Source organism: Thermobia domestica, chromosome 3 (genome assembly GCF_964235325.1).
Source record: "Thermobia domestica chromosome 3, izTheDome1.hap1.1, whole genome shotgun sequence".
Taxonomy (NCBI): domain Eukaryota; kingdom Metazoa; phylum Arthropoda; class Insecta; order Zygentoma; family Lepismatidae; genus Thermobia; species Thermobia domestica.
The window spans coordinates 182,237,160-182,263,914 of NC_137456.1; the positions used below are offsets into that span (position 1 = coordinate 182,237,160).

The window sequence follows — 26,755 nt, forward strand, 5'->3', positions numbered from 1 at the left end:
GTTTGTGTAAAAATATACAATATATCATTATTCGGGATGCACACCCTCTTTTATTTTGAACACCCCACTAAGTAAAAGTTTCTGGTGTTCCTACTGATTATGTCATGTGATACTACCTTGAATACCAAGATGTTATCAAATGAATTACTTCAGTGCGACTTCTTTGCATATCATTTCTCTTGTTATCTATCTATTAAAATGATACGAAAGCAATTAAAAGCGCCTGAGCTCCAACCTATAACTTTAGCTTTCAAATCTTTCATTTACGGCTATGTGTGATTTCACGTTTAACAGAGACAAACATTTTAAGTATTTGTACTTTAAATAGTCTAAATTAGTTAACTATATCTTTTTCATAAGGTTTATCATATAAAATTATTGTTCAAAGCCTTTGTATTTTAATAAGCCTTCTCTAAAATCAATGCATGTGAGTTGTGCTTCCATCTTCCGAGTTCTTTTAAACTATGTTTATATGTTTGTGGCCTTCCTTTCGACAATGAGATCTCAGAAACTACAGGCTCTAGAAAGATGACGTTTTCACTGATCGATTGGAAATTTTGCGTAGATTGTCCAGTTCTAATTGAATATTAAAAAAACATGGTAATTATTTCTTTATTACACTTTTTTAAGGTTCGCTGGAAGCGTTGAAATTTTTTTAAAAAATCATCATATCCTATGTTTTATACATTTCAATACCACAATGTTGTATATTGGGGTTGTATATGTGTCAGGCGTTTGTTCCACGGCCTAATAATAGTGAAAAAGGAAGGATAACCATTTCTCGAGTCTTAAGATAAATCTTTATTTTTTGAGTGTTTTGCCCAATGAACACCATATATAACCGACATTATAATTAATTGTATATGTAATGTATTTGCTTATTACATACTGCATGCAAGAAGAAAGAAAATACTGGTCATACATGAATTAGAAACTCCAACCGGAAGTAAGCTCAAATCTTGCAAACGGTGCGAGATATTGCGAAAAAATAATCGAAAAAATCTCCCCTTTGTGATACCCCTTACCGATTTTTTTTTTTTTAAATCAAAACGTCTTTCACTTGTGCCTGTAAAGGGACATGTACATATGTTGTGAGGAATGAGAAGGAGATTTATGCTCGTATGCGAATGATGCGCTGTGTAGAGAGCGCAGGTTCAGCTAGTAGCTATACTAAAAATACAGTACCAGAGGACAAACTTTACCGTTTTCTCCGAAAAATCACTTAGATGTATTTTTTAAAAATCAAGTCAGGTAAACCGAATGCAGGTATCCTAGTGCGTACTGAATAGGTGACTGCTTATGAAAGTTTGTCTTCTAATTCGAATAATCCAATGCAAAATGTCATCCATACTCCATCAGTTCCTTAAGGTTTGTGATCGTCTCATTGGCATTTCATTTTCTCTGCAGACGATAATGAGTTCAAGCTGCTTCCTTTCATAAGTAGCTATCTCCGATGTTCTTACTAGCTTACATTAAGTTTTTCTGATTTGAATTCTTTCAAAAAGACACAGCTGTTAAGAAATCTTTGAACCAACGAATTCATATCAATGTGCATTTCATTGTGTTTTACAAATATGAAGTTATATTATGGAAACATAGACTTCAACATTGTATTTCTCGTAAAATTCTACCCCTTTTTGATATGATCCCCTTCCTATTTAAAAAAAAGTCGAGCCAGATACAACATGACCGACTCCAAGATGGCAGCCAATGATAAGCACACCCTTAAGCAGTTGTCTGCGTTCTCCTGGTGTCAGTTAGTGTGTTTTTGTTTATCATTCCTTTATCCGTTTTATAAAGAAAATGAAATTTCCAAACTTGAAACATATTGATATAGCTTATTGTGATCAGTCAGGTTTTGGCCACTGCGGCTGTGTCTAGACGGAAGCACTTTAAATTTAGCTTACGCTCGTTTCTTGATATTCCACACTTCTCTGCCAACTTTGGTCAAGAAACTAGATTTCACCATGAAAAGGTTTACTTTACTTGTAAGAGAAGAAAAATCAAATACTGGTACAGAACCGTCTTGAAAAATTTCGAGGCACAAGGGTGAAATACGTATTTTAAAATTCAGTCACTATCCGCATTTCCATTTATTTGAGTTATTTCTCTGAACATGAATTTTAAGCGTGATAAAAAAATCAAAAGATTGCGATCTTGGCTAATAATTAGTTTTTGAATCAGGGGACGCAAAATTTTGAACGGCACCCAAATCAAGATTTCGTATTTCCTACGGAATAACGACATCATACTCAGTTAAGTGATAGTTTGGGTTTCGATGCACTATATGTAAGGTAGTTCTCCAGATATAAAGTCTAAAAGAAAATTTTTGGTTGAAATATTGGATCATTTTATCCAAAAATTAGCTGCTATAAGCAACGAAAGAATGAAGTAATGGTTATACATTTTTCAAATCATTTTTCACCAGAACATTTTGCAAATGGAAAAACGTTATAAAGGGAAATGGGTACAACCACTACACCAGCAGGGAGAAATGAAATGAAATCTTTGAGGTTTACGTCCCACGGTTATGCTGGCTAGGCTAAGGGAGATGATGAAATAATGAATGAAGTGGTGGAATGAAGAAAGTGGAAGGAAACGGGAGAACTCCGAGGAAACCCACGCACATGGTGTTTGTCCCCCACAAAGTTCACTTGGCGCGAGATGGGATCGAACCAGGAACCCCAAGCACCAGAGGTGAACGCTCTACCACTGAGCCACCGCGGTCCTGTCGCTAAAGGAATAGCAATATATCTAATAGTCGGTGACACTATCTCGATCTTTGTTGCAAAGTACAATTTCCTTCATGATTTTCGACATTCCTTTTGTGTTTTTATACCTGGCAGTCAACAATTCCTTTGTCAACAGTGTATTAACATGTGCACAAATAGCGCAAGGACCATGTCATGTTGTAGGTTATGTTGTTGGCGTAGGTACAAGACCCAAGGAAGTTTTTAAGAAAAGCTGTTCAAGTAGTCAATATGTATTACACTGAGAGACCTTCGGATATCTATCTATCTATCTATCTATATATATATATATATATATATATATATATATATATATATATATATATATATAATATAATATAACAATATATATATATATAACAAAAAATCACTTTTGTGATACGAATGAAAAAGGTCGTTCAACATGGTGGTAGATTGGAATATTACATATTTGTGTGTGTGGAATAAAACACGTTTTTGATTGATCAGACTTTACTCGCCAAATGAAAAAAAAAAGTACTCGCCACTGGTATGTGGATTTTTCAAGCCCCACACATAATATATATATATATATATGTTGGTTCTACAGACCTTGGTGCAAGTTAGTTGTAAACTTGAGACCCCGCAAAATGTTACCAATCGGGCCTAAGGCCGGCTCTGTGTACATAGAACGTAATAACGAAGAAATTTCCTTCCATCATTGGATTCTGTAATTGAAACAGAAAATCTTCTCTCTGATATTCTAGTTGTACTATTCATCTTGTACGTAAACACAGAAAAAATGTAGCAAGATGGAAATATTATTTCTCAGATTAAACAAAAAGGAAAAAAGAGGATATATCCAAAAGCAGTTACCAATTTATAGAGCAATTAGCGTTATGATCTTATATATGGCCAGATATTAAAGTTAACAAACTTGTGGTTTCGCTGTCATGCATATGTTTGTGTAACATTCAATATTTTGTGAAGTTTTAAATTTAAAAAAAAGGAAAATGCGCAAGGTTGCTTAGGTCCTGTATGCTATTCTTTAACCCTAGGCTGTAAGGCCTGGGTCATATTGACCCATATTGCTTTCTCATAAAGCGTTTAATATTTAAAAAAAAAAGAGTTTACTTTGATTGATTATAAACTTCTAGATTTCTCTTTAACCACATTAGTTTATAAGATACATCGTTTTAGGTAAAGCCCTAGAACACTGACTTAGTAGGCGAAATAATAAACAATAAAAAAAGTATTCAAAGGTTAAAATTTGTACGTAGTTTTTTTAATGTGGCATTGAACCTTAGGGTTCCATAGGCCATAACGTTAGTTAGTTAGCATATTTTTCCTGTTCTATGCACACATCATGGTCACGTCTACAGTTAATATTTATGCATTATTAGCGTATTACATTAAAAGAAATGCGAGGAAACAGTAGCATGTAGAGGAAAAGAAATCGCATTTGATCAACTCCTCCTAAGATCAGGAAGGGGCAGTGGTGGATCAGTGGTAGAGTGTTCACCTCTGGTGCGTGGGGTCCCTGGTTCAATCCCTGCGCCAAGTGAACTTTGTGGTGAACAAACACACTTTGCGTGGGTTTCCTCGGAGTTCTCCCACTTTCTTCATTCCACCATTTCTTCATTTTTCATCATCACATCTCCCTTAGCCTCGGTGGATAATCGTGGGACATTAAACTAAATATTTCATTTTCAAGACTAGGGAACGATGCGAGATCGCTATTACTGGTATATGTGTTATAGTTATAGCATTCACAAAAGCGTATCCAGAATTGTCATTTGAAGGGGACCAGATCTCCTCCTTGGCGATTAATATAAGCCTGAAATACGGAGTTTTACATAAAATCCGAATAAAGTAGCTCATTATTATATCGTATATAGGCCTATAAAAGGCAGCCTTCCCAGCAATCTCCCCATAGTTCTGCCAGTGCACTGTATACATAGTTTAGTTTCATTAAGCTATATCCAGTTACAGTGAACACATATGATTGAATTTACAAATTTGTGTGACTGACTCCTAGAAATTTAATTTCTCTTCATGACTAAGGCTATCACAACACGTGAACTTCTTACTAGCGCATACGCTTTCCACCCGGGAGAGCTGGATACGATTCTCAGTGGGATCTTTAGTGATTTGGATCCCATATTATTCTGTAGGTAGGACTCAAAATCAACTAAGGATCCAACTATCCTATCACGTGGACTATGCGTAACGCGGAATCCAAACAAGCATATTCCCATCAGGATTTGCATTTCTATCTTTACACCGAAGATGAGAATGCTATCAATTTCTACTTTTCTCAATTGACTTTAAAAAATTAGGAGGTTCTCAGTTTCACTCTTATATTTTGCGGATATGTTCATACATAACTTCTACATAGGTGCACCAGATTTGATTATTTTTTCATTTGTTTGAAAACCCATGGAGTCGCTGCAGTGTTATGTAAATTTAATTAGGATCTGATGGTAGTGTTGGGTGCTTGATATGAAATTCCGGAACGGCTGTCAATACCTTAACTGTGATGGTTTAGCTGAAAAAAATATTTACTTGAACGCGTTCCGTTCGTTCTGGTTTAACTAAAACTACTGTGTAACTGTGTACTACCGGCATATGCTTAGTTATGATCTCGTGATGCGTAGATCGATTTGAAAACAATGAATAAATACACCTTAAAAAAAAAAAAAAACGAGATAATAAAATATTTTAAAAAAATGTTACGGACTTCAAACTTGAGCGAGAAACTAGAAAATAATTCACCTATTCTGATAAGATAATTACTTGTTTAACTATTTTTAATAAAGTAATGATGTGTTAAATATACACGCTTAAAAACCTATAGTATATAGTATCTACATACACAAATTTATGAGGGTAAGTTCTATTACTATTATGAAACAACAAAACTGAAGTCTGTTCCAAGCCAAACAAATTAATGTCTCATAAAATAATCCTTGAAACTATTATCCTATATTAGACTATACATTATATGGCTTGGCATAAAGTTGAATTGTTTTACAGATTATAGTAATAAAATTCAGTGAATTTTATACAGGTAGATACAATATAATACAATTGCTTTCTAATACACATTAAATAAGTACATATCTTGTTAGAGTAGGTGAATTATTTTCTGCTTTTTAGCACCTTCTAGAAGTTGGTTATTATATATTTTTATTATTTATATATATTTTAAAGTATAATATATCGTTTGCGGTTTCAGCTTTTTACTTTAACATGCTAAGACTTGAACATGATCATATCAAGAATGTTTAGTAATTGTCATCTAAATTATTTAACTTTCAGTGTAATAATAATAATCTATTATTTATTTGTTGAAGTTTTTTGTCCCTTTTCAGAACTGAGAATATACGAAACGTGGACTTACAATTTAAGTTGTATCCGAACCAACATAATGAGTCCAAAACTCTACAATTTGGAATCGAACCTGGAACCATGTGCACGAAAGGCCGTATCCTCTAGACCAGTGAAAATAATAATAATAATAATAATAATATAAAAATTATTTTATTTTTGAAGTGTTACGACTTTTGTAATTCGCTGTTCCAATATTTATTGAAAAACTGCTGAGGCTCTATAAACTCTACTGAAGAAAGTTCCAAATATATTTTATTTTTATGGCTAGCAACTCTGAGCTGGTTTCGGTTAAAACGGAAAAGGAAACGTGCTGTGTAACCACAAGATCTAGTGCTATTATCTCGATAGGGTCGATTGTAACTCGCCCCCATGTCATGGGAGGTCACACTCTTATCCTATATCGTCAACCTTTCTATCGTCCTGAACCCTTCTAATGTTTTCCCCCGCCTTTCTTTCCTAGGTGAAAATGGCTTTGTTGGACGACATTACGGGGATTTTCGAGCATTTACTCCTCTCTCACAACTTCAAGGACGTCCTCTTATTCTTATAAACCAACCTCATTGTTGAAATTGTTTGACCGTAAGGTTTAAGTTCTCATTTACTCCTACCTAGGAAATAACCTTTATGAAGATCATCAAAGATTTTCCTCTGCTTTTTCGCTTTCGTTTTAGTTGGAAACAATCTTTATCTCAAGTTCAGTCCAGTTAGTAACTATCTCAAAACGCAAAGATAATCCTTCCTATTATCTCGGTTATTAGTTGCTACAAATCCTACAGGAAATTAGAGAATATGTCACAAAATGTAGTTTACACCCACAGCTGATGCTGATGGACCAAGCAAACAGCGAGATTAAAAAAAAAATAGAAAATATTGTAGAGAAAATACAAAGAAAACAAGATGGTTCGCAGGTTTTTCTATATAATATATTTAGTTCAATTATACGTTAATTATATATCGATATTTATATTTATATTTTGTACTATGCATTATTTATTGCATGCACAGGAGAGATCATCTCTTACATAGTTCAACTTTTTTTTAAAAACGACGCTGAATAAGATAGTTACACATTAACAAACTAAATAATTAAATAAATAAAACATTATTTGCGGTGTAAACTTTTGACACTATAACATTATCAGGCACAAAAGAATGAATATTTATTCGTTTGTTTGTTGAAGTTTATAGCAACAGTATTTCTTTTTAAGTTCGTGTACGATGTTTACATCTATGTATATCAATTTAATATTAGATACTAAATTATCAAACTACTAAAAAAAAGATTCAAATTACTAAATTACTAAAAAATAAAAGATAAAAGATAAAAAATAAAAGATACTAGATTACTAAAAAAAGATCAAACAGTAGCAGAGATCGAGAGATGTAATGGGACTTATGTGGAAATATACGACGTATACCCACCTAATATTTTAATAATCATCCGCAGTACCGGATTTAGGTTTGATGTGTCTTAAGCTATTGAAAGGGGCCATTTATACGTCGAGCTTTAGGGGCCCTTTATACGTCAAGCTTTCTTTTTCAGCGACAAAATGTCGCCGTTTTTTAGGTGTAAATATGGTAATTTATGGATCTAATGGATATCTAAATGAAACACGGACACATTACAAGCAGGGGTGGGAAACGGGGGCTCCATTTCAAATTTGGCTGAGAAATAAAAGCCTAGTACATAACAATACAAAACACAATTGTTGTATGTGAGTTTTATCTTATTTACTTTTTCTTGTTATTTGCAAATTACACTAAAATCAGTCGCTTCTTTAAATATTTTGGGCCCTCAAGCGAGTGGGTCCCTAAGATATAGCTTGTTTAGCTTATACGTAAATCTGTCACTGGTCATGCGTGTACTCACCTTAAATTTACAAAAGAAGGATCTATACGGGGTGGGCATACGCTATTTTTTAAAACGGTCGAGCTAACACCTATAAAAAAAATTCTAGCACTAAAAAGTAGTTTATCAGACGTTCTTTTCAGCGAGGGGACAGCCTATCTTTCAACATGTTCATTAATGTTAGCTTTAATACTAATCTGCTCTTAGCTCAGTAATTGAGAAACATTTGAGAAAAATAAATGTAAGTTATTATTAACGAAAACACTCGTGTTAAAGGATTAAAGAAGAATAGAGGCTGAAAGAGTGGGAACTGTTAATCTGGCAAGAAACACAATGGTAAGGCGAAACCTTTCTTGTTTGTTTCGTTCAGGAATGACAAAACTGTGGTGGAAGATCGAATTTCTCACTTTTGACTGCCTTCCTTCTTGAAATGCAAAACTTACCACCCTCAATTAGGAAACTTATTTTTCCTCAAATCTTCGTTTGGCTTTTACTCGTTTTTGTTTTCGTATTGTTTCAAAGAAACAATGAGACCACCCGTCTTTCTTTTTTGTTCTATTCCGTCTGTTTCTCTCCAACTCACTCCGACGCTACTATCTCATTTTTAAACTCCCTATTTCCCTTCATTTTCCTCTCATAGTTGTTTAATGGAAATTTTCCGTGGTTCAAAATAAATTAAAAAAAAAAAAAAACTGAGTGCAACAGAGGGATTGTTGCAATTACTTCAGTGGAAGTTAATTAACACCTACTGCCACCACAACAGTAGCTTTGTAAAAAGGAAAGAGGAATTTTCCTCTCCTCTCGTTCTCTTTCTCTTATTCTGTGGCTGCGGTTTTTGTTTCTGAAAAGCTCAAAGGAAATAACATTTTAAATCCGAGAATCAGACATGAACAGTATGAGCCAACCATCCACCCTTTTCGTTGGTTTATCTGTGGGAAAACCCCTCCTCTCTTGTTCTCGCAACAGAAAAAAAAGCTATATACTGAGCATGATTTCCTGTTCTTTATATTTTTTATTGTTGTTGCCATATTTACATTTTGGTTTAAAAATATGCAATAGTTAACCACCTTTCATTTTCAGCTGTAGTGCGCAGGCTTATTTGCTAATCTTATGTGAATATCTCGCTCGGCTCTTTCTCCTGTTGGCGTCGCGCTCCAGAACAGCGCTAATAAAAGCGATGACACGGCAGAATAGAGACACAGAAGACATTTCTTTGTTAACAATTTCCTAACCATTATGTGGTTCCTACCGTGTTGGTTCACATCACTATGTTTTCCTCGAATGCTATCTGCAACTTTCCTTTGTTCTATCTACAACAGTTACATAATAGTGATCGTAGAGCTCTACACTTAGAGGTTTATACATTAGGGCATAACCAAAATTTTCTTAAGGGAAGACGGAAGCATAGATATTACTTTCTAAAGAGCTATTACACCCTCCAATATATATACATCTGAAAATACTTACTTTAATTTCTGAAAATACAATTCTTACTTTAAGGTTATTATTATTATTATTATTATTATTATTATTATTATTATTATTATTACTATTATTATTATTATTATTATTATTATTATTATTATTATTATTATTATTATTATTATTATTATTATTATTATTATTATTATTTTGTATTATGATTAAGAAGATTTTCAAATCATTAAAACATATTATTCTCATGAGTGACTTTTTAAAATTTCATTTCAAACTCGCTATTTCTTTTATGGTACGAAAAATGTTTCTTAAACTTACCCAATGAATTTACGTGCCTCTATTTAAAGGAAATCAACAGCAAAGGGGAAAATTTGGAGTAGTCGATTCAGTCTGCGATTCTGATATAGAGTAGGCAATTCTGATTTTAAAGTAAAAGATGCTGAACTTGCTGTATTATGGTTTATACAGTATTTACAATATACAGCATTTTAAACTGTCAGATTGGATAGTACGCTTGATTGAAAGTGCTGCACTATTTTATTCTTCTTTCTTTCATAATGAGGTTGTGGATGTTAGCCACTGTAGATTTCTTGTTGAAACTTAGCGAATGATAAGAAACATCAAACCAATATTATTCTCTCTTATCCTTTAAAACGAAGGTTAATGCATATTATTATTATTATTATTATTATTATTATTATTATTATTATTATTATTATTATTATTATTATTATTATTATTATTATTATTATTATTATTTTATAAGGATGTACTCCTAACAGTTCAACAAATAATCTATTTTGTTTGATTAAATAAATAGGATCTATACGTATACTTGTATATAAAGAATAATCCGTTTGATTTTCAACACAGTTTCGAAACTACTATTTTACAGCGAGTGCAACAATAAACAGCATATGAGTTACGTGGCTAGCTTACGGGCCTGTGATACAAGAAGATTGGATTCGGATTTTTAAATTTTAGGTCCATATTTCATACAAATTTAATAGTGAAAGGGACGTTACACTCAATATATATATATCGGGTGTTTGAAAATAAGTGTTACAACTCTTGGGAGATGACTCCTGCCACTGAGACAAGAAAAAACTTCTCTTGAACTTTCGGCCATCGGGCATAGTTTCAGATCTACAAGGTGTCGAAAGTGTGGGAAAATGACTTTCGGACGCCAATAGTTCGGGAACTATCCAACGTAAAGAGGGCGGGTGAAAAATTCACTGAAGAAGTCATACCTGCTGTATTGAATTTTGCATGTTTCACAATCCTACCATGCACGCGCAAGGGATTCCCCAAAGGAACGTAGGGAGTACCGGATAATCTGCCAAATGAAAATTGGTCTAAATGGATATGAATTGATAGGGTTTCTACCAGGTAACAATAATTCGTTTGTATTAAGTCGATATCTGGAACATATACAAAATGGCGGACAGCTTCATGCCCGTTGTGTGTGGTTGCATAATCTCCAGGTATAGATGCTAGCCAACAGTGACGTTCTGAGTATTAAGTGTGGCGAATTTGTACTCAAATGCTCTAGAAAGACGAAGCAGGGTGATCCACATCTGTGAAGACACGTAACGAAAAATGCCCAGAAATGCACTCATACTCAGTAAACAGGAGTTCAAAGCGTCGGAAATGTCAAGAATAGCATAAAAAATATGAAAGCCATTGCCAATTCCCCAATAATATTCTATCAAACCGATGCAATATGATGTGTACTGTTGCATACGAATAAGGATGCAGCAACTGAGACCATGTTGAAATTGTGCTAGAGGACTCACAAAGAAACTGGCGAAAATAAAGGAATGGCACTAGTGGGATCGCATGATCGATATTGAAATGTGGCTAGTGTTGATATCGATATGTAACTACTGGACAAATGTCAACATATCTCACACTGCTGGGACACCGTCTCACGTGCGAAAACTAGGAAAATAACGTTGTACATTCTGCTATTATATCTGGTGCAGTTTTGGTATAACGTAACTAGAACACGATTGTATCAATGATCCTCTTTGTTTCGGACATTGTCCCACAGTCGACACATATGAAAAGAAATCTCTTAATCCATGGTTCTAATTCTGATAGAGCGTGACAATAATAAACTTGTATCATGTTCGACGCCTTCTGGGACATATGATGTACTCAAAATATAGGAAAATACCTCTAGAAATTAGTATCTTACACACAGTGCACTTGCCAAGAGAAAGACAAAAATGAACCAATTTGGCCCATGTAACACTACAGCTGGAACACCATACATATGGAAAATAAAATGACATGAGAAATAGAAAGAAACGTCTTAAATCTCTGATTGTTTACAACTGTGCAGTAGGAGTAACAAAATGAAAGACACAAGCATATCGGGAGGCTGTACAAGAGCGCTTGCCAAACAAAGTGGGTACTCCTCAAAGAAATGAATACAGAGAAAGTGAGGCTCCCTCGAGCCTCAGGGCTAGAGCGCTCGCTTTCTTTCGCGTGGTCGCAGTTCCAATTCCACTGGGATCCCACGGCCTCAGATTCAAGACCTGAGTAGTTATTTTCCTATTTTTCACACGTGGGACGGTGTCCCAGCAGTAGTGGGACATGTTCACATTTGTCCATTAGCTACATGTCGATATCAACACACACATTGGCCGCATTTCAATATCGATCATGCGATCCCACTAGTGACATTCATTTAGTTTACGCAGTTTCTTAGTGAGTCCCCTTGCACAATTTCAACTTGGCCTCAATTGTTGCATCCTTATTGGTATGCAACCGTGCACATCATATTGCATCTTTTTGAATATTATTGGTGAATCGGCAATGGCTTTCATGTTCTTGACGCTAATCCTTACATTTCCGACGCTTTGAACTCACGTTTACTGTGTATGAGTGCATTTCTGGGCATTTTTCATTAAGTGTTTCCACACATGTGAATCACCTTGCTTCATCTGTTATGCTCTACAGACACTCCAGATGTCTTTCTAGAGCATTTGAGTACAAATTCGCCACACTTAATACTCAGAACGTCACTGTTGGCTAGCATCTGTACCTGGAGATTATGCAACCACACACAACGGGCATGAAGCTGTCCGCCATTTTGTATTTGTTCCAGATATCGACTTAATACAAACGAATTATTGTTACCTGGTAGAAACCCATATCAATTCATATCCATTTAGACCAATTTGTATTTGGCAGATTATCCGGTACTCCCTACGTTCCTTTAGGGAATCCCTTGCGCGTTCATGGTAGGATTGTGAAACATGCAAAATTCAATACAGCAGGTATGACTTCTTCAGTGATTTTTTTACTGTCCCTCTTTACGTTGGATAGTTCCCGAACTATTGGCGTCCAAAAGTCGTTTTCCCACGCTTTCAACACCTTGTAGATCCGAACACATCAGCGAACCGAAAGTTCAAGCGAACTTTTTTTCTTGTCTCAGTGGCAGGAGTCACCTCCCAAGAGCTGTAACACTTATTTTGCAACACCCGATATATATCGGGTGATTCCATTAGTCCGTACTAGGCCTTTAAATCGAAAACGGTCCGAGATGTGTACAAACTGAAAAACACGTATCCCATTAGTTGAAAAGGACAACAGAGCGAAGTAAAAAATTTCGTCCCAGGGCCCCCCACAGGGTCCCCGACGGGGTCCAACTCAAAATTGTCAAATGGAAAGAGGGGTCAAGTGATATATCGCTTGAAAGCTCTTGTAAAAAGAAAGAAGCTACAACAAGTCCCGATTCTCTACGATCACCCTATGCAAAATTGCGGCGGGTCAAAATGTCATCAAAATGTGTATTGAAAACAATATGGCCACCCCTATAAATATGAAACGGGCAGCCAGACGAAAAAACTGAAAAACAAGTGTCACATGATGTTCAAAGGACAACAGATCGAAGTAAAAAGTTTCGTCCCAGGGTCCCCCGCAGGGTTCCCAACGGGGTCCAACTCAAAATTGTCAAATGGAAAGAGGGGTCAAGTGGTATATCGCTTGGAAGCTCTTGTAAAAAAAAAAGAAAAGAAAAGAAGAAGAAGAAGAAGAAGAAGAAGCTACAAGTCCCGATTCGGTACGATCACCCTATGGAACATGGCGGCGGGTCAAAATGTCATCAAAAGTTGCATTGAAATAAATGTGAAAAAACACATATTCCAGTGGAATTGACGGTAAAATTGCTGGACAGTGCCCGGTAGCCCTGGAGAGTTTTTGTGTTTTTCATAAAAACACATCAGCGAGTGGTGCACACAGCCGAAATATTGAGGCAATGACACTAGTCGGTAGGGAGAAAACAACTGTTTTCACTTTGCTTGCACAGAATTCTTCGAGATGGAGAAGGATGCAAGCAGACTCTACTAATGTTTCCTGCATCTGTTTTGTAAGAAGTCTGGGGCTCTTCCCAGATCTTGAGCTTGGTGTCCGCACACACTGTTAAAAATGATTTATTCAAAAATGAATACATTTTACTACTCAAAAAAAAATTAAGTAAATTAGTCTCAATTTTGAGGAGAAAATAACTCAAAAAATGAGAATGAGGAAATTTAGTTGCATATTTGAGTCAGAGACTGGTTCTCAAAAACGAGTAATAATGTAGTCTTAAAAAATATTGTTTTATGATATAAATATATCATTGAATATCGTGAGATATAAAAGACAGTTTGCAAATGCAAGACTATGGAAAACAAGTACGAACAAGCTAACATAAGAGCACAAAAGTCCTTTATAATCCTGAACTATATGTTCTCATTCTGGCTGATGGAGGAACTACTTAGCGGATGGATAAAGAGAAAGTTAGAAGGCAGGCAACATGGAGATCATTCAAAACAGTGTTGTTTATTTATTAACAATATGTTATAAGACAAGAAGATAGAGGATTTCGCAGGTAAGTACTGCTAGCAACATGAATTTAGTTTTAAGTGTGAATGCAACATTGCTTGTGTGCGATAATCGATTGACGATTAATCACGACAATCCATTATTTTCCTTCGAAAATCATGAGTAATGCTTCTAGGTACTGGTTCCCAGATAGAATGCCCGGAAGCCTCACTCTATGCTTCTGGGCATTCTATATCTTAGACAAAGTTGTTGTGTTAATGATATGCGACTTTCCAATATATTCAGTAAATGGTTTACATTCTTTTTTTTTTTTTTTTTGTGAATTGGGGCGTGCAGGTTTACTTTTGGCGCTGCACTCTAAATAACTGTTGGAAAAATACAATTCTTTTAACAATTTCCTTCTTATTGTCCCCTAAAAGATTTGTGGTGGGTGACATGAAAAAACTCACTTGCGGGAAGGTTCTAGATTACTGGTCCCCCATGTAGGTTAGTAGCTGGGTTGGTTTCTTTCTCTACTAAAGTTTATACATTTAATCTACACAGTATTGCCGAGCGAGCGTTAGCGAGTGAAGGCGGGTTAGAGCCCCGCAGGGCACGTTTTCTGTCTTTATTATTGCTCAATGGGAAGGGGGACCAGTAATCTAGAACCTTGCCCTCACTTGCAGGCCCGTATCCACGCGGGGGGGGTCTAGGGGGTCGGGCTCCTAAATTTTTACTGCCTGCCTAAAATGTTCACGGTAAACTTGCAAATGAACTATAATATGGTTGGATTCCCCCCCCCTACATTTTTGGGCTGGCTACCGGCCTGCTCACTTGCACAGATAAAATTTCAAGGGACCACCAGAAGTATTAGTTGAAAAATTGCAATTCCTTTACGATTGCCATATAAATACGGATTCCGTATCTGTTGCATAAAAGCTACAATGTAATAAAAACATAGGCATTACTCGAGCAGACTGTTCTATCAAGTTTTGACACATTTCTTACATTCTCAGGTTGGGTTAAAGTTCTTTTTTTTTAGCAGCACTAAATAAGAAGCTCCAGTACTACATACAGATTAACTTCAGAAGAGCTCGATGTAAATACAGTATGGACGTATGGCATAAACACGAACGAACTTGTGCTAGGTGGCAATAAAAAAGCATGAATGCTATCTAACCGAGTCAGTGCAGGACGAGCCTGGTGGCACTGTTCGTAGGGAGTATGTTTAGTACAAGGGGTCCAGAAGCACGTAAAAAACACAAAATTTACAGGAGAAATGAATGATGCAAGTACTGAGACGTAACGTAACCAAATCTAACCTAACCAAACATAAACGAACGTAAGCTAACCTGTACTAACCTAAGCTAACGTAATATTGGTAGAAATAAGCGAAATTCTATCATTTTTTGGAAAATTATGCGGGACTCCTACACTAATATAACATAAACTAAACTAACCTAACGTAACCTAAACTATCCTAACCTAACTTAAACTAACCAACCCTACCTTAAACTAACCAAATGTCAACAGAAATTAGCAAAATAGAAACATTTTTTAGAGAAAAGAGCTGGACCCCTTCTGCTAAACATAGGCCGTTCGTAGGTTTCTTTAAGAAAATTTCCCTCGACTGTCTTTTCACTTTGTCAAATTTTCCGTTGTTTGTTGAGTGTCCAATACTTATAACAGAAGTTATGTAATAATTTTAATTTAGCTATATTAAGGGAACTACCACCAGTGGCGTCATTTAGGGGGCAGGGAGGGGTAATTGCACCCCCTGAGATTGAGATTTATATAGACTTTTTGAGTAGAATAGTAGTCAGTGAAAAACGCACAATTTTCTTATATCAAGGGGTCTTGCCCTCCCACAAGCAAAATGTGAAATGACGCTTCTGCTACCAACCACATTTGTTTTATTCATTTACTTTTTCCTTCTATTTTTACTTTTTTTTTTCAAAAGTATACACACAGCCAACAAAATGAAATGTAGTGAAATCTTTCACTTTAACATCCCATGATTATGCCTTTAGGTTAAGGGAGACGATGATTAAAGCAAGTGAATGATGATGGAAGAATGAGAAAGTGGGAGGAAACGGGAGTACCTCGACAAAATCCACGAACACAATGTTGTTTATCACAAGCTTGCTTGGGTGAAAATCGTACCAAGGAAACCATGCACCTGAGGTAAGCGCTCCCCACGAGCCACCGTGCACCCCACTAGCTAACAATGGGTGCAAATTATGCTACTTGCAGCACACACAAACTATTGCAATTATATTGGTTTATTTCTGAATAACAAAGAACAATTTAAGTAGTGATGTTCGTTAATCAGTCAACTAGAGAATTCCCCTGAATTTTTCACGTTTTATCGAAAAATTCCCTTTTTTCCTTTTTGCTAAATTTACCTATGAAATTTCCCTAGACTAGGGAACTTTCCCTCAAACTACGAACACTACGGTGGCTGTTTCAGCTGAATTACTTATTGTTTAACACGGGTGTTGGTTTTGTTACTCATTGGGAAGTGTGAGAGCCTGAAAAATGAAGGTATGCGAGTTGCACAGAAGGTTAGTTTTTTTGAGTTTCATGTCAATTCCTTCATTGTACCTATTTTTGTATTATTATTCATACGTCTCATCCATCACTGTCTCCCTTTACCGTCTGGTTAGATTCTTTGGATTGGTGCAGTTCAACCTGGTTAATGTCTTGTCCGTACAATGCTAGGACTTTATACTGGTACATTTCAGTCAGGATATGAATCTGACAGTACAGTGCTTTTGAATCCGTCTTACCAAGGGCCGAGGTGGTGCATAGTGTTCTTCGTTCGATCCCAACTTCCGCCAAGTGAACTTTGTAGTAGACAAACACCGTGGGTTTTCTCGGAGTTCTCCCGTTTCCTCCCACTTCTTCATTCCCCCATTTCCTTTATTTCCAAATTAATATAAAACTAAATGTTATTAGGTAAAAATTTATCATACTAATTTCGGGAATATCTGACTTATTAGTTGTACGTACAACCAGTAACAGCACGATCTGCCTGGTTTTATCATAGTTTACTTTGCCTGAAGAAGAGTCTAATTGCTACTTCACATTATTCATGTATGCGCATTTCTAACATTGCAGTAAAACATTATGACAATGAACTACTTTGGAACTTCATGACTAGAAAAAGGTAAAATATATTATTTAATAGAATATATTTGTATAACAATTAAATCTTTATATTTCAGATGGATGCTGAATTTAAAAATTTGTTCGGCGCGACAGAGTCTGTTTTCAATGTCATCTGTTTGGCAGTGATAATTTTCTTTAAGGTTTCGCTAGAGAAAGTTCTTGGTGAGTAAGATCAAGTTTTCGTGTATATTTATCATATTTCAGGTTGCATGTATAAATATGTACACAAGAGTCTATTTGTCATCAACACAACCCTACTTCTGGCAAAGCACCCATTTGTTTTTTTTTTTTTCTTTCTTTACATTATCTTTTTATAGTGTCTATTCACAAACATTGTTTTATTGTTATAATTCAATCGCAGCAAATAGTAGCTTTTATATCCTTTACTTTGAAAAGTAAAAATAAGTCAGTATTTTGAAACACGTAATACCTTTTAAATAAACGTACATGAACTCAAAATTGCACATCTTTGGCTTATTATCTTCACGTCTTAAGACAGTGATGGGCAAAGCATGGCCCGCGGATTAGATGTAGCTCCTTAAACGTTTCCACCCAGCCCACGACGTGATTCATTACCTGACGAATATAACTTCACTTCTGAGAATCAGTGGATTATACTTCCAGCCAAATTATGAGAAATGTTTAAAAATGCATTCACAATACCATTTATCACATTCCCCTTCATGATCTTTCGAGTATTAATAGAGCTTGGTTTTACAAGTGATACAATCACTGTTGTTTTTTTTTTTAATTATATTGGCCCACCTATATTTTTTTCGTTTTTCTTTAGCCTGCGGCCCAAAATGTTTCCCCATCATTGTGCTAAGGAGTATAACAATTGTCTAGGGCTTTAAAAAGCAGTACACTTTACGTAAAACCTTATTTCAACTCATAGAAGTAGTTTTTGACTAATTTAGTGTGATTTACATTGTACTTCAAAAAATATTTTGGCAGACAATAGCAATATCTACTAATTCCAAACATTATTATATACTGACTTAGTCATATTTTCTCTCTATAGCAATCAATTGCGCACTACATTTGCTTCCATTTCTACTGCCACAAGGTGTAATCATACGTAAGAAAGGAGCTAAAATAATAAGGAGAAGGCCGGCACCTTACAGGAGCCACGAATATGTCATTGGGACACATAATTTTTGTATACCTTCCTGATTAGGAATATGTCCATTATCGTTCAATTGTAGGCATAGTTTCATAATTACAGAGTTCATACATTTACTTTCCAGGTTATACGTTTTGGAAATATATTAATAGAAGGATGGTTTTATAAATAATTTGATTTGCATACTAATGGATGGTTCTAACGTCATCTGTATATGTAGCAGGGTTGGCAAAAACCATGGCTTTTATTGAAAAAAAAACGGGTTTTGGTTTAAACCAGGTTTTTTTGGTTTAAATCAGGTTTATTTGGTTTAAATAATTTGCTCTATATATTCATATCATATATGGACAGAAATAAGTTTGTTTCGCCTTGATGTTATTATGCAACAGCCGGGTTATGCTGGAAGGGGTCACATAAGCTTAAAGCGGAATAAAAACTGCTTCTCGAGTTACATCCGAGAAAAATTGTCCTCCATTTGAACTCGGAACCAGGACTAATTGGCCGCAAATGCGATACGTCTGCCGACTCACTCACGAAGGATAAAAATACGTTGTACTGATCTTTACATGCTTCTTAATATAGCTCTCAAGAGTCATTTTAGAAGGACAAAAAGATAAACAGTGCACAAGTGAAACCATTATACTGAATTACATATGGACAATTTCAAAGTACTACGGAGTACAGACGAACTAATTTAATTCAAGTTAGTTAACAACGACTTTTATTGGTCCAAATTAAAGAAATACAACGACTTAATTTGCATATCACAAAGATACGAATTATTTGAGTCCACTTTGGCTCAGACTCATTTATACATAAATAGATATCGAAGATACTTCTCATTTCACTAAATGCCTCTCGTGGGGTCTGTATGACCCTCCTTCCCCCCCCACACACACAAAGTACGGCATTTCGACGTATTTTATCAATAGTAAACAAAACAATATTTAGAATGTTTCTTTGATTGCAATTACATAACAATAATAACTACAAAAAAAAAATCACAAAACAAACATTTATAAACTTACATAAAAAAAAGTTGCTTTTGTAGTATAATCTTTTTGAGTAATGAATGGGGAATTTAGGTCTGAATATAATACGAATAATATACGGGAGTGAAACGTGATAACCCACAAATGTGTGTTCATCAAGATTTTACAAACAGTTACACTCTTACGAACATTTTCGTTATTTGGTTTAAACCAGTTGGTTTTTTTGAAAAAACCACCTGCTTTAAATATTGGTTTAAACCAGCCAAGAATAAAGAATCTGTATTCTCAAGCAGTGGCGTAACTAACAGGCTCCCGGTATTTAAGTTTCGGAGTATAACTTTATAATGTTTGGATGTTAAAAGCACTTTGCAGAGTTCCTCCGTGGCTAAGCGGTTAGCGTACGCGCTCTTGGCGCGGGAGACCCGGGTTCGATTCCCGGCGGGAGCTCATGTGGTTCGGATTCCACGTTAATCAGTAGGTCCACGTCTCACATAGCCTCGCTGCTGAAAGGGACGCTAAACTGAAATTCAACACCATTCAAAAGCACTTTGCAGGTTTCATATTACTGCAAGAGTACTCTACTTAGAGGAAAAAGAAATCACGGAACCAGCTATAATAGATTTAGTGAATTCTACTCGGAAAATGTATCGCCTTTTGTTGCAACAAATAACAAGTTTCCGATGAGTAGTGAAGAAACAATTTAGTGAAATTTTAACTTGGAATTAATTAGCGAATTATTTAGTCGTAGATAACTTCCTATGTTAGTAGTGTTCTGGATTTGTGTACTTCTTTGCAACTGTATCTCACTGTGCCTCTGACGAAGTCAATCCTGAGCGATCATTCAGTACACTAAAAGCCATCAAACTTTATATTCATAGAACAAGGTCGAAGATGAAATTGAGCTCAGCCCCGTAACTTGGGCTTTTTCTTGGAAGACCAAACATTAATTAGACCTCCTAAAATATGTCAAGTTGAGGCCCCCTAGAATAATGATGGCATTTGAAGTGAAATCCTTACTAAACGTGTTCGATATTTCTTGGGGCGCCAGTTGATGGTTTACTAAAGTAAGATCCAGATTACATATATGCTACATCTTAAAGGAATGTATTTCGTTCAGATAGTGGGGCAGCAGAAACATCTTAAATTATTTGCAATGCTTTTGAAAATAGTACGGTGCTTCACAAGTTAACTAAATGAGACAATATGTTGAAAGCCTTACTAAATATATATTTTGTCTGGGGCTCTAATAGGACACATTTTACTGAATGAGGCTCGGAACACATTTTCGTTTCATTTTTTTTTTTCCTGTTATGTGGTAAACCTATTCCAAGCTTTATTTATAAGTTCCTGTTCATATCACATCATACAAAGCAACAAAGTTTTAACTCAAATGAATCCTATCAAACAACTGGAAGCTTAATTGGGGGGGGGGGAGTTTCCCCATTCCCCCGCAAAAGTTACGGCATTGGTTGAGCCCTTTGCCAATCCTGAGCACTGAAAGCGAAGAATGGCACCACGTTGATATTGAGAAATAGTCAGCGAATTACTCTCCGAAAAAAAAAAGAAAAATAAAAAAAGAAAACGCCGGTTTAGAAATATGTGAGCAAGTTCCACAAGTTTTGACGAGTTTTCATATGTTAGTTGTAATGTGAACGTTAGGAAGAAATTATTTCTGCTCTTGCCTTTGAGGTGAGCGGTCCCAGGTTCGACTCCTGGTGGGGACACTCGGCCGAAAGAGTGTAACAGCTTTTTCAGACCTGCCATCTTGAGTGAAGTTTTTCTTGGGTTTCGTTCATTCATACCATTCAAATGCCGGGATGGAGGTACCTAATATAATGGTCCCAGGCTGCTTCCTTCCTTTCCCAATCCTTTCTTCCTTCCCTTTCATCGTACAGTGGGCTCGCTGAGGGACGTCATCCTTCATACGGGATGGGCTAACGTGGCCTTAGATGCCGACAGCCCAGAAATCTAATTCCTAATTCCTAGAAGTTATTTATTTTAAGAAACTTTTTAGTCCCATGTAATTGCTTTATAATAATAATAATAATAATAATAATAATAATAATGTGCAATTTTTGTATATTAGCCAGTAGTGTCTGACTAGGTGGAAAAATAACTCTACTACTGTATAAATTGTACGTGTGCCATGAACGTAGAAACAGGAAGAGCCCTTTTGACATTTTCGCGGATGGAGGGGGGCATGCATTCTTAGTTACGCTAGTGTTCTCAAAGCATTCTAGTAATTTGTTTAACAATTGCTAAAAAAGTAGAAATCGAATAACGGTGAAATTTTATATAACTTAGAATTTGTGGTGTGATTCATTGTTTCTTTCTTTTTCTTTTTTTTTCCTGGAAGGGAAACACTGAAGGTAACTGATCAGATGATTTTACTTAAGTTGGTGACTCATAGCCTTTCTGTTCGACTTTGATTAAATGTATTAAGTGTGACAGAACAAGCATTGATTCAGGAAGCTCCGCTAAAAGACGCCACTGATGTTTTTTTTTTCCGTCACACATAAGCAGAAATGACTAATTTTCAGGTTTATTGTTTCCTTGTCTTGCATAGATGAAACAGATCGAAATGTTTTTGGTTACCTTTCAATTTTCTTATTTTTATAATCTTATTTCAATTGATATTAATCCTTCTAGAACGTGACAACCCTACTATTATTATAAAGATCGCCATAGACGAGTCAGGTCTTAAGTCTTTCATTTGATGTTTATTAGGATCACGCAAGTGGGATATATATAATATTGTAATGTTAGTACCATAGGTGTTCATTTTACTCCGACCTCACTCACCTTCATGCTCACAGTGAATTGGCCCTCGCCCTCACCTTCGAAGAGAGTTGACCATCGCTCTCGCCCTTCGTGTTGGGAATTTGTCCTCGCTCTAGCCCTGACAGTGACAGTTGGCCCTCGCCCTCGCTGTCCAAGCTTGTCATCGCCCTCGCGTCATTATGGTTGAGAGAGAATTTGAGGGGGAGGATGCCCTCGAGAGGGCCATCCTCGCAAGGGTAAACACCTCTGGCTTAGTACGTCCGTTACACCGCTCAATAACTCTTCAACAAAAGATAATTTTAAAATTGTTTTCTGCAATCAACAGCTAGATAATTATCTTGGAGGAGTTCGTTAATGGATGTGATCCACCTACTTGTAATGATAGAAATAAACCATTTCCGGTTAACGTTGATCACTATAGAGCATACACAGTAATCTCACATTGTATATTTTTTAATCGATTAAGCGTCCCTAGAATATATTCCATTTCCACTCTAATCACTCTGCTAAAACACTAAATGGTAGATCTACTACAACTTCTGGTTTCAATATTAATTGAAGAAATATTGCGTAATTCTCTTTACTGTCTTTACCAGAGTCTATATTATCGTATTTCAATTGATACTAATTCAAATTAGAACGTAGCAACACTAATATTATTCGAGATATCGCCATACACGAATAAGATTTATAAGTATTTCATTTTATTTTTATTTCTATTGTCACTAATTACACAATCTCTTTGTTTCCAGGGAGATGAAGGCATAGACACATTTATAGCAAATGAAAAACTTCTGGGAGGATCTCGTGTCCATTGGCAGTCGACACAGACTGTTTTCCAACGAATGCATACATCAGTCATAGTACTTTGTAGGCATATTCAGAGGGTTCATGTATCCTCATTGTCTTATCTAAGTTGTTATAAAAATTGTGCTCATGTATAGACTTAGTTTATTATTTGACAAATAAAAAATACAATGTACAAACATATTTTCCTTTAATCAAAATGAAACTAATATATATACATTTAAGTTTGTGTGTGTGTGTGTGTGTGTGTGTGTGTGTGTGTAACGTCGCATGATTATGTTTCAAGGCTAAAGGAGAAGGCAATGATAATGAAGTGATGCAACGAAGAAAGTAGGAGGAAACGAGAATACATCGAGAAAACCAGTGCACATAAAATTTGTCCACCATATCAGGCTTACTTGTTTAAAACTACGCAAACCAACATCACGAAAAGTTTAAGTTACAAGGAGCTTGTGTGTTGATTAAATTAAAATTCTCATCTATGCTTATGGAAACAACAGGTATCAGCATAAAAATGTAACCTTGCAGATTCAAAATTGAGTAAAAAAGTACTTTAACAATTAGATTATATTAGTATTCAAAAATAGGAAGGGGAGTATTTATTCTGCTGCCTTGTTGGCACAGGGAAACTTCCCCAAAATTACAAAGGTAGATGAATTTCACACTGCACTAAAAAATTTATAGTAAGTACTCCTTCTACACATTAATATTGATGTTAGACATTTTCATCTTCAAAGCTGGGAAATAGAAGTAATTTTTGAAGTACTCGTATTTTTTCAAAAACTGATTTCTATTTTCCAACTTTTAAGAGGAAACTGTTTTAACTTCAATATTAATGTGTAGAAGGCGTACTTACTATAAATTGTCCAGTGCAGTGTGAGAGTAATCTACCTTTCTAGTTCCAGGAAACCTTCCCTGTGCCAGCAAGGCAGCAGAATAAGTACTTTTTTCTCATTTTTGAATACTAATAAAATCTCATTTTTGAGTACTTTTTTACTCATTTTTTTTTTAAAAAAAAAACCTTCTCATTTTTGAGAAGAGTTTTTCTTAAATTTGAGAGGAAATATTCTCAATTTTTGAGAACGTGTGTTTCTCAATTTTGCGGCTATCTGAGCATTTCGAATACTTTTCTACTCACTTTTGAGTATACATGTTCTCAATTGTGAGGAGAGCATTACTAGTTTTTGAACAAAGAGTTTCTCAATGTTGATTACATTCATCTCCTTTTACGGTTAACTTTCTCATTTTTGAGAAAATATGTTCTCGTTATTTTTGAGAAATAGCAGTTTCTCATTTTATTTAAGAATATTTTATCTCGCTTTTAAGAGAATTTTTACTCAAAAGTGAGTAAAATTTACTCAATTTGAGTACATATTGTTCTTATGTTTTGAACACCCACACTTTCTCACTTTTGAGAACAATGTATTCGGAGCTATTCTGAGAACACAATGTTCTCAAATTTGAGTCAATTTTACTCATTTTTAAGTAAGTATTTTTAACAGTGCAGGATGTGTGTTTGAAAGCCCTTTGTCGGTAGTTGTGATGTTGCTTCTTAGGGTGGTTTCTCCCCTCCCAGACCTCCGACACTATGGGATCAAGGAAATTGAACACTGTATCCTCCCGACTGGCTAGTGCAACGGACGAAGTATTTTGGCTGTGTGCACTACGCGATGATTTGTTTCCATGATGCTCACCATAACTCTCCAGGGTACAGCAATTATATGGAACATTCCCTTGGGACATGTTGTTTTGCACCATTTGCCCACATTCAGCCCAGAACCCAAAACGGCGGTATAATTAGATCTGTATTCTGGACTTGCCGTGTGCTATCCAATGACGTATAAATCTTGCCAATCCCCGAGTGTCACGTTGCGACCTTCTCCGCGTTATTGTGTTATTTCCGTTCGAGAATGCATTTTCCCCCCAATTCCCGACCTAGGTTTGAATGATATCACAGCCTGGTTGGTCTGTATACCTATCTTAAGCTCAGTGTTCCTCAGTAACAACAGGCGAATAATGGGATTGACGCAAGATTCCAGCCCTGTCCTTACCTGCCCTTTTCTTCCCTATGCGTCGTGTAAAAGTGAAATTCATGAGACATTAATGTCGTGAAACGTATAACGTCAAATGAAATACCGAAATGAATAACCTTTTCGGGATCCTATGGTACAATTTGTACCATATGCAATTTTCATGGTACATTGCGTTATTTCTCTTCTATTTAAACTTTTACGTCCGGTTTTTTTTTCAAGTCCAGAGGCCTTGCAGAAGACATTACGTATGGTTTCAGACCGTCCTGCGTCCAGATATAGGAGGTGATGACGTCATAAGTCAAAAATTTCTTTTCTCATTTTCTAAGCGTATGTTCAATATTTCTTGGCGGGCTTATTTTTCTACGTAGAAGATTGAAATTTTGCACAAACATTCAGTCCACCGAGTAGTATTTACCAGATTTTTTGTTCCGATGTCAGTGCTAAAACAGGGGGGAACCAGAGGGGCAAAGGGGTAAAAATAGGGATTTTTTACCCCAAAAATCCCGTTTTTCGTCATTCTCCCGCCTTACATACATGATAGGACCACGTGAGTCATACCGTCTGAAAGGCAGTTCCATTCTGAAGAGAACGACGGCCGAATTATTATTCTAGGGTAATTAGGGCCGTCTCAGTGAATTTTTATCCAAATATACTTCTGTATAGGGTAAAAGTGGGGCATGGTAGGGAAATTTTTTCTGGCGGGTTTATTTTTTCACGTAGAAGATTGAAATTTTGCACAAACATTCAGTCCACCTAGTAGTATTTACCAGAAGTTTTTTTTCCGATTTCTGCGTAAAAACAGGGGGGTCCAGAGGGGCAAAAGTTGAAAAAAGAAAATTTGCCCCAAAAATCCCTTTTTTCAGGAATTTCCCGCCTTAGATACATGATGGAGACATGTGAATGGTACCGCATGAAAGACAGTTTTATTCTGAAGAGAATGATTGGCGGATTATAGTCCTAGGGTAATTAGGGATGTCTCAGGAATTTTTGATAAAAATTCTCCCGCCCTTACTATTCAAGATAGAAACTTGAAATTTGGCACACACATTCAGTATACCAAGTACTATTTATCAGATTTTTTCAGATGGCTACGATCACACAGGGGGGTCCAGGGGGGCCAAAGTTCGAGAAAAAAAATTTTCCCTCCGAAATTTTCACTTTGACATTTTTTTCCGCTTCTGGTATACGGTATGAGCATGCAAGTGATACCATTCGAAAGCCAGCTCTATTCTGAAGAGAATGAGGTATGAACCATGATCCTAGGATAAATAGTGACGATACAGTAGCTGCTTGACTGAAAGTCTAAAAAATAGCCCAAAAAGCCAGGATCCGGAAAGGGATAAACATACACATCTTATTGTGCTGTTTGCTGGTTTATGTTTGTTGTACAAAACATACGCCTTTCGAGAGAAACAGTCGCAGACAACCTTGAATTGAAAGGCACGAATGTGAGGTACGCTGGAATACGGTTTGTTCCACAGTAAGTTGAGCAGGCTTTCCTGAAGGGTCGTTAGTACGAATTGTAGTGAAGTACTTGTGCTGTGCAAAAGTAATACACGCTACGAAATGAGTTGTATGTTTGTGTGTGTGTGTGTGTGTTAGAATTCTTCCGTTTCATTGTAGAAGGTGGCACGTACTATCCTAAT

General features: G+C 36.0%; 1 protein-coding gene and 1 long non-coding RNA gene across 2 annotated transcripts in view; one reads left to right on the plus strand and one right to left on the minus strand.

The window, feature by feature from the left end:
• Scgdelta (sarcoglycan delta) overlaps window positions 1-26,755 on the minus strand; it is a 589,315-nt gene that overhangs the window by 490,746 nt on the left and 71,814 nt on the right. The gene's annotated exons all lie outside the window — the stretch shown is intronic.
• LOC145681555 (uncharacterized) lies at window positions 14,174-23,239 on the plus strand. Its single transcript, XR_014130811.1, has 3 exons — window positions 14,174-14,269; window positions 17,430-17,535; window positions 23,022-23,239. It is a non-coding gene; the product is annotated as an uncharacterized LOC145681555 (long non-coding RNA).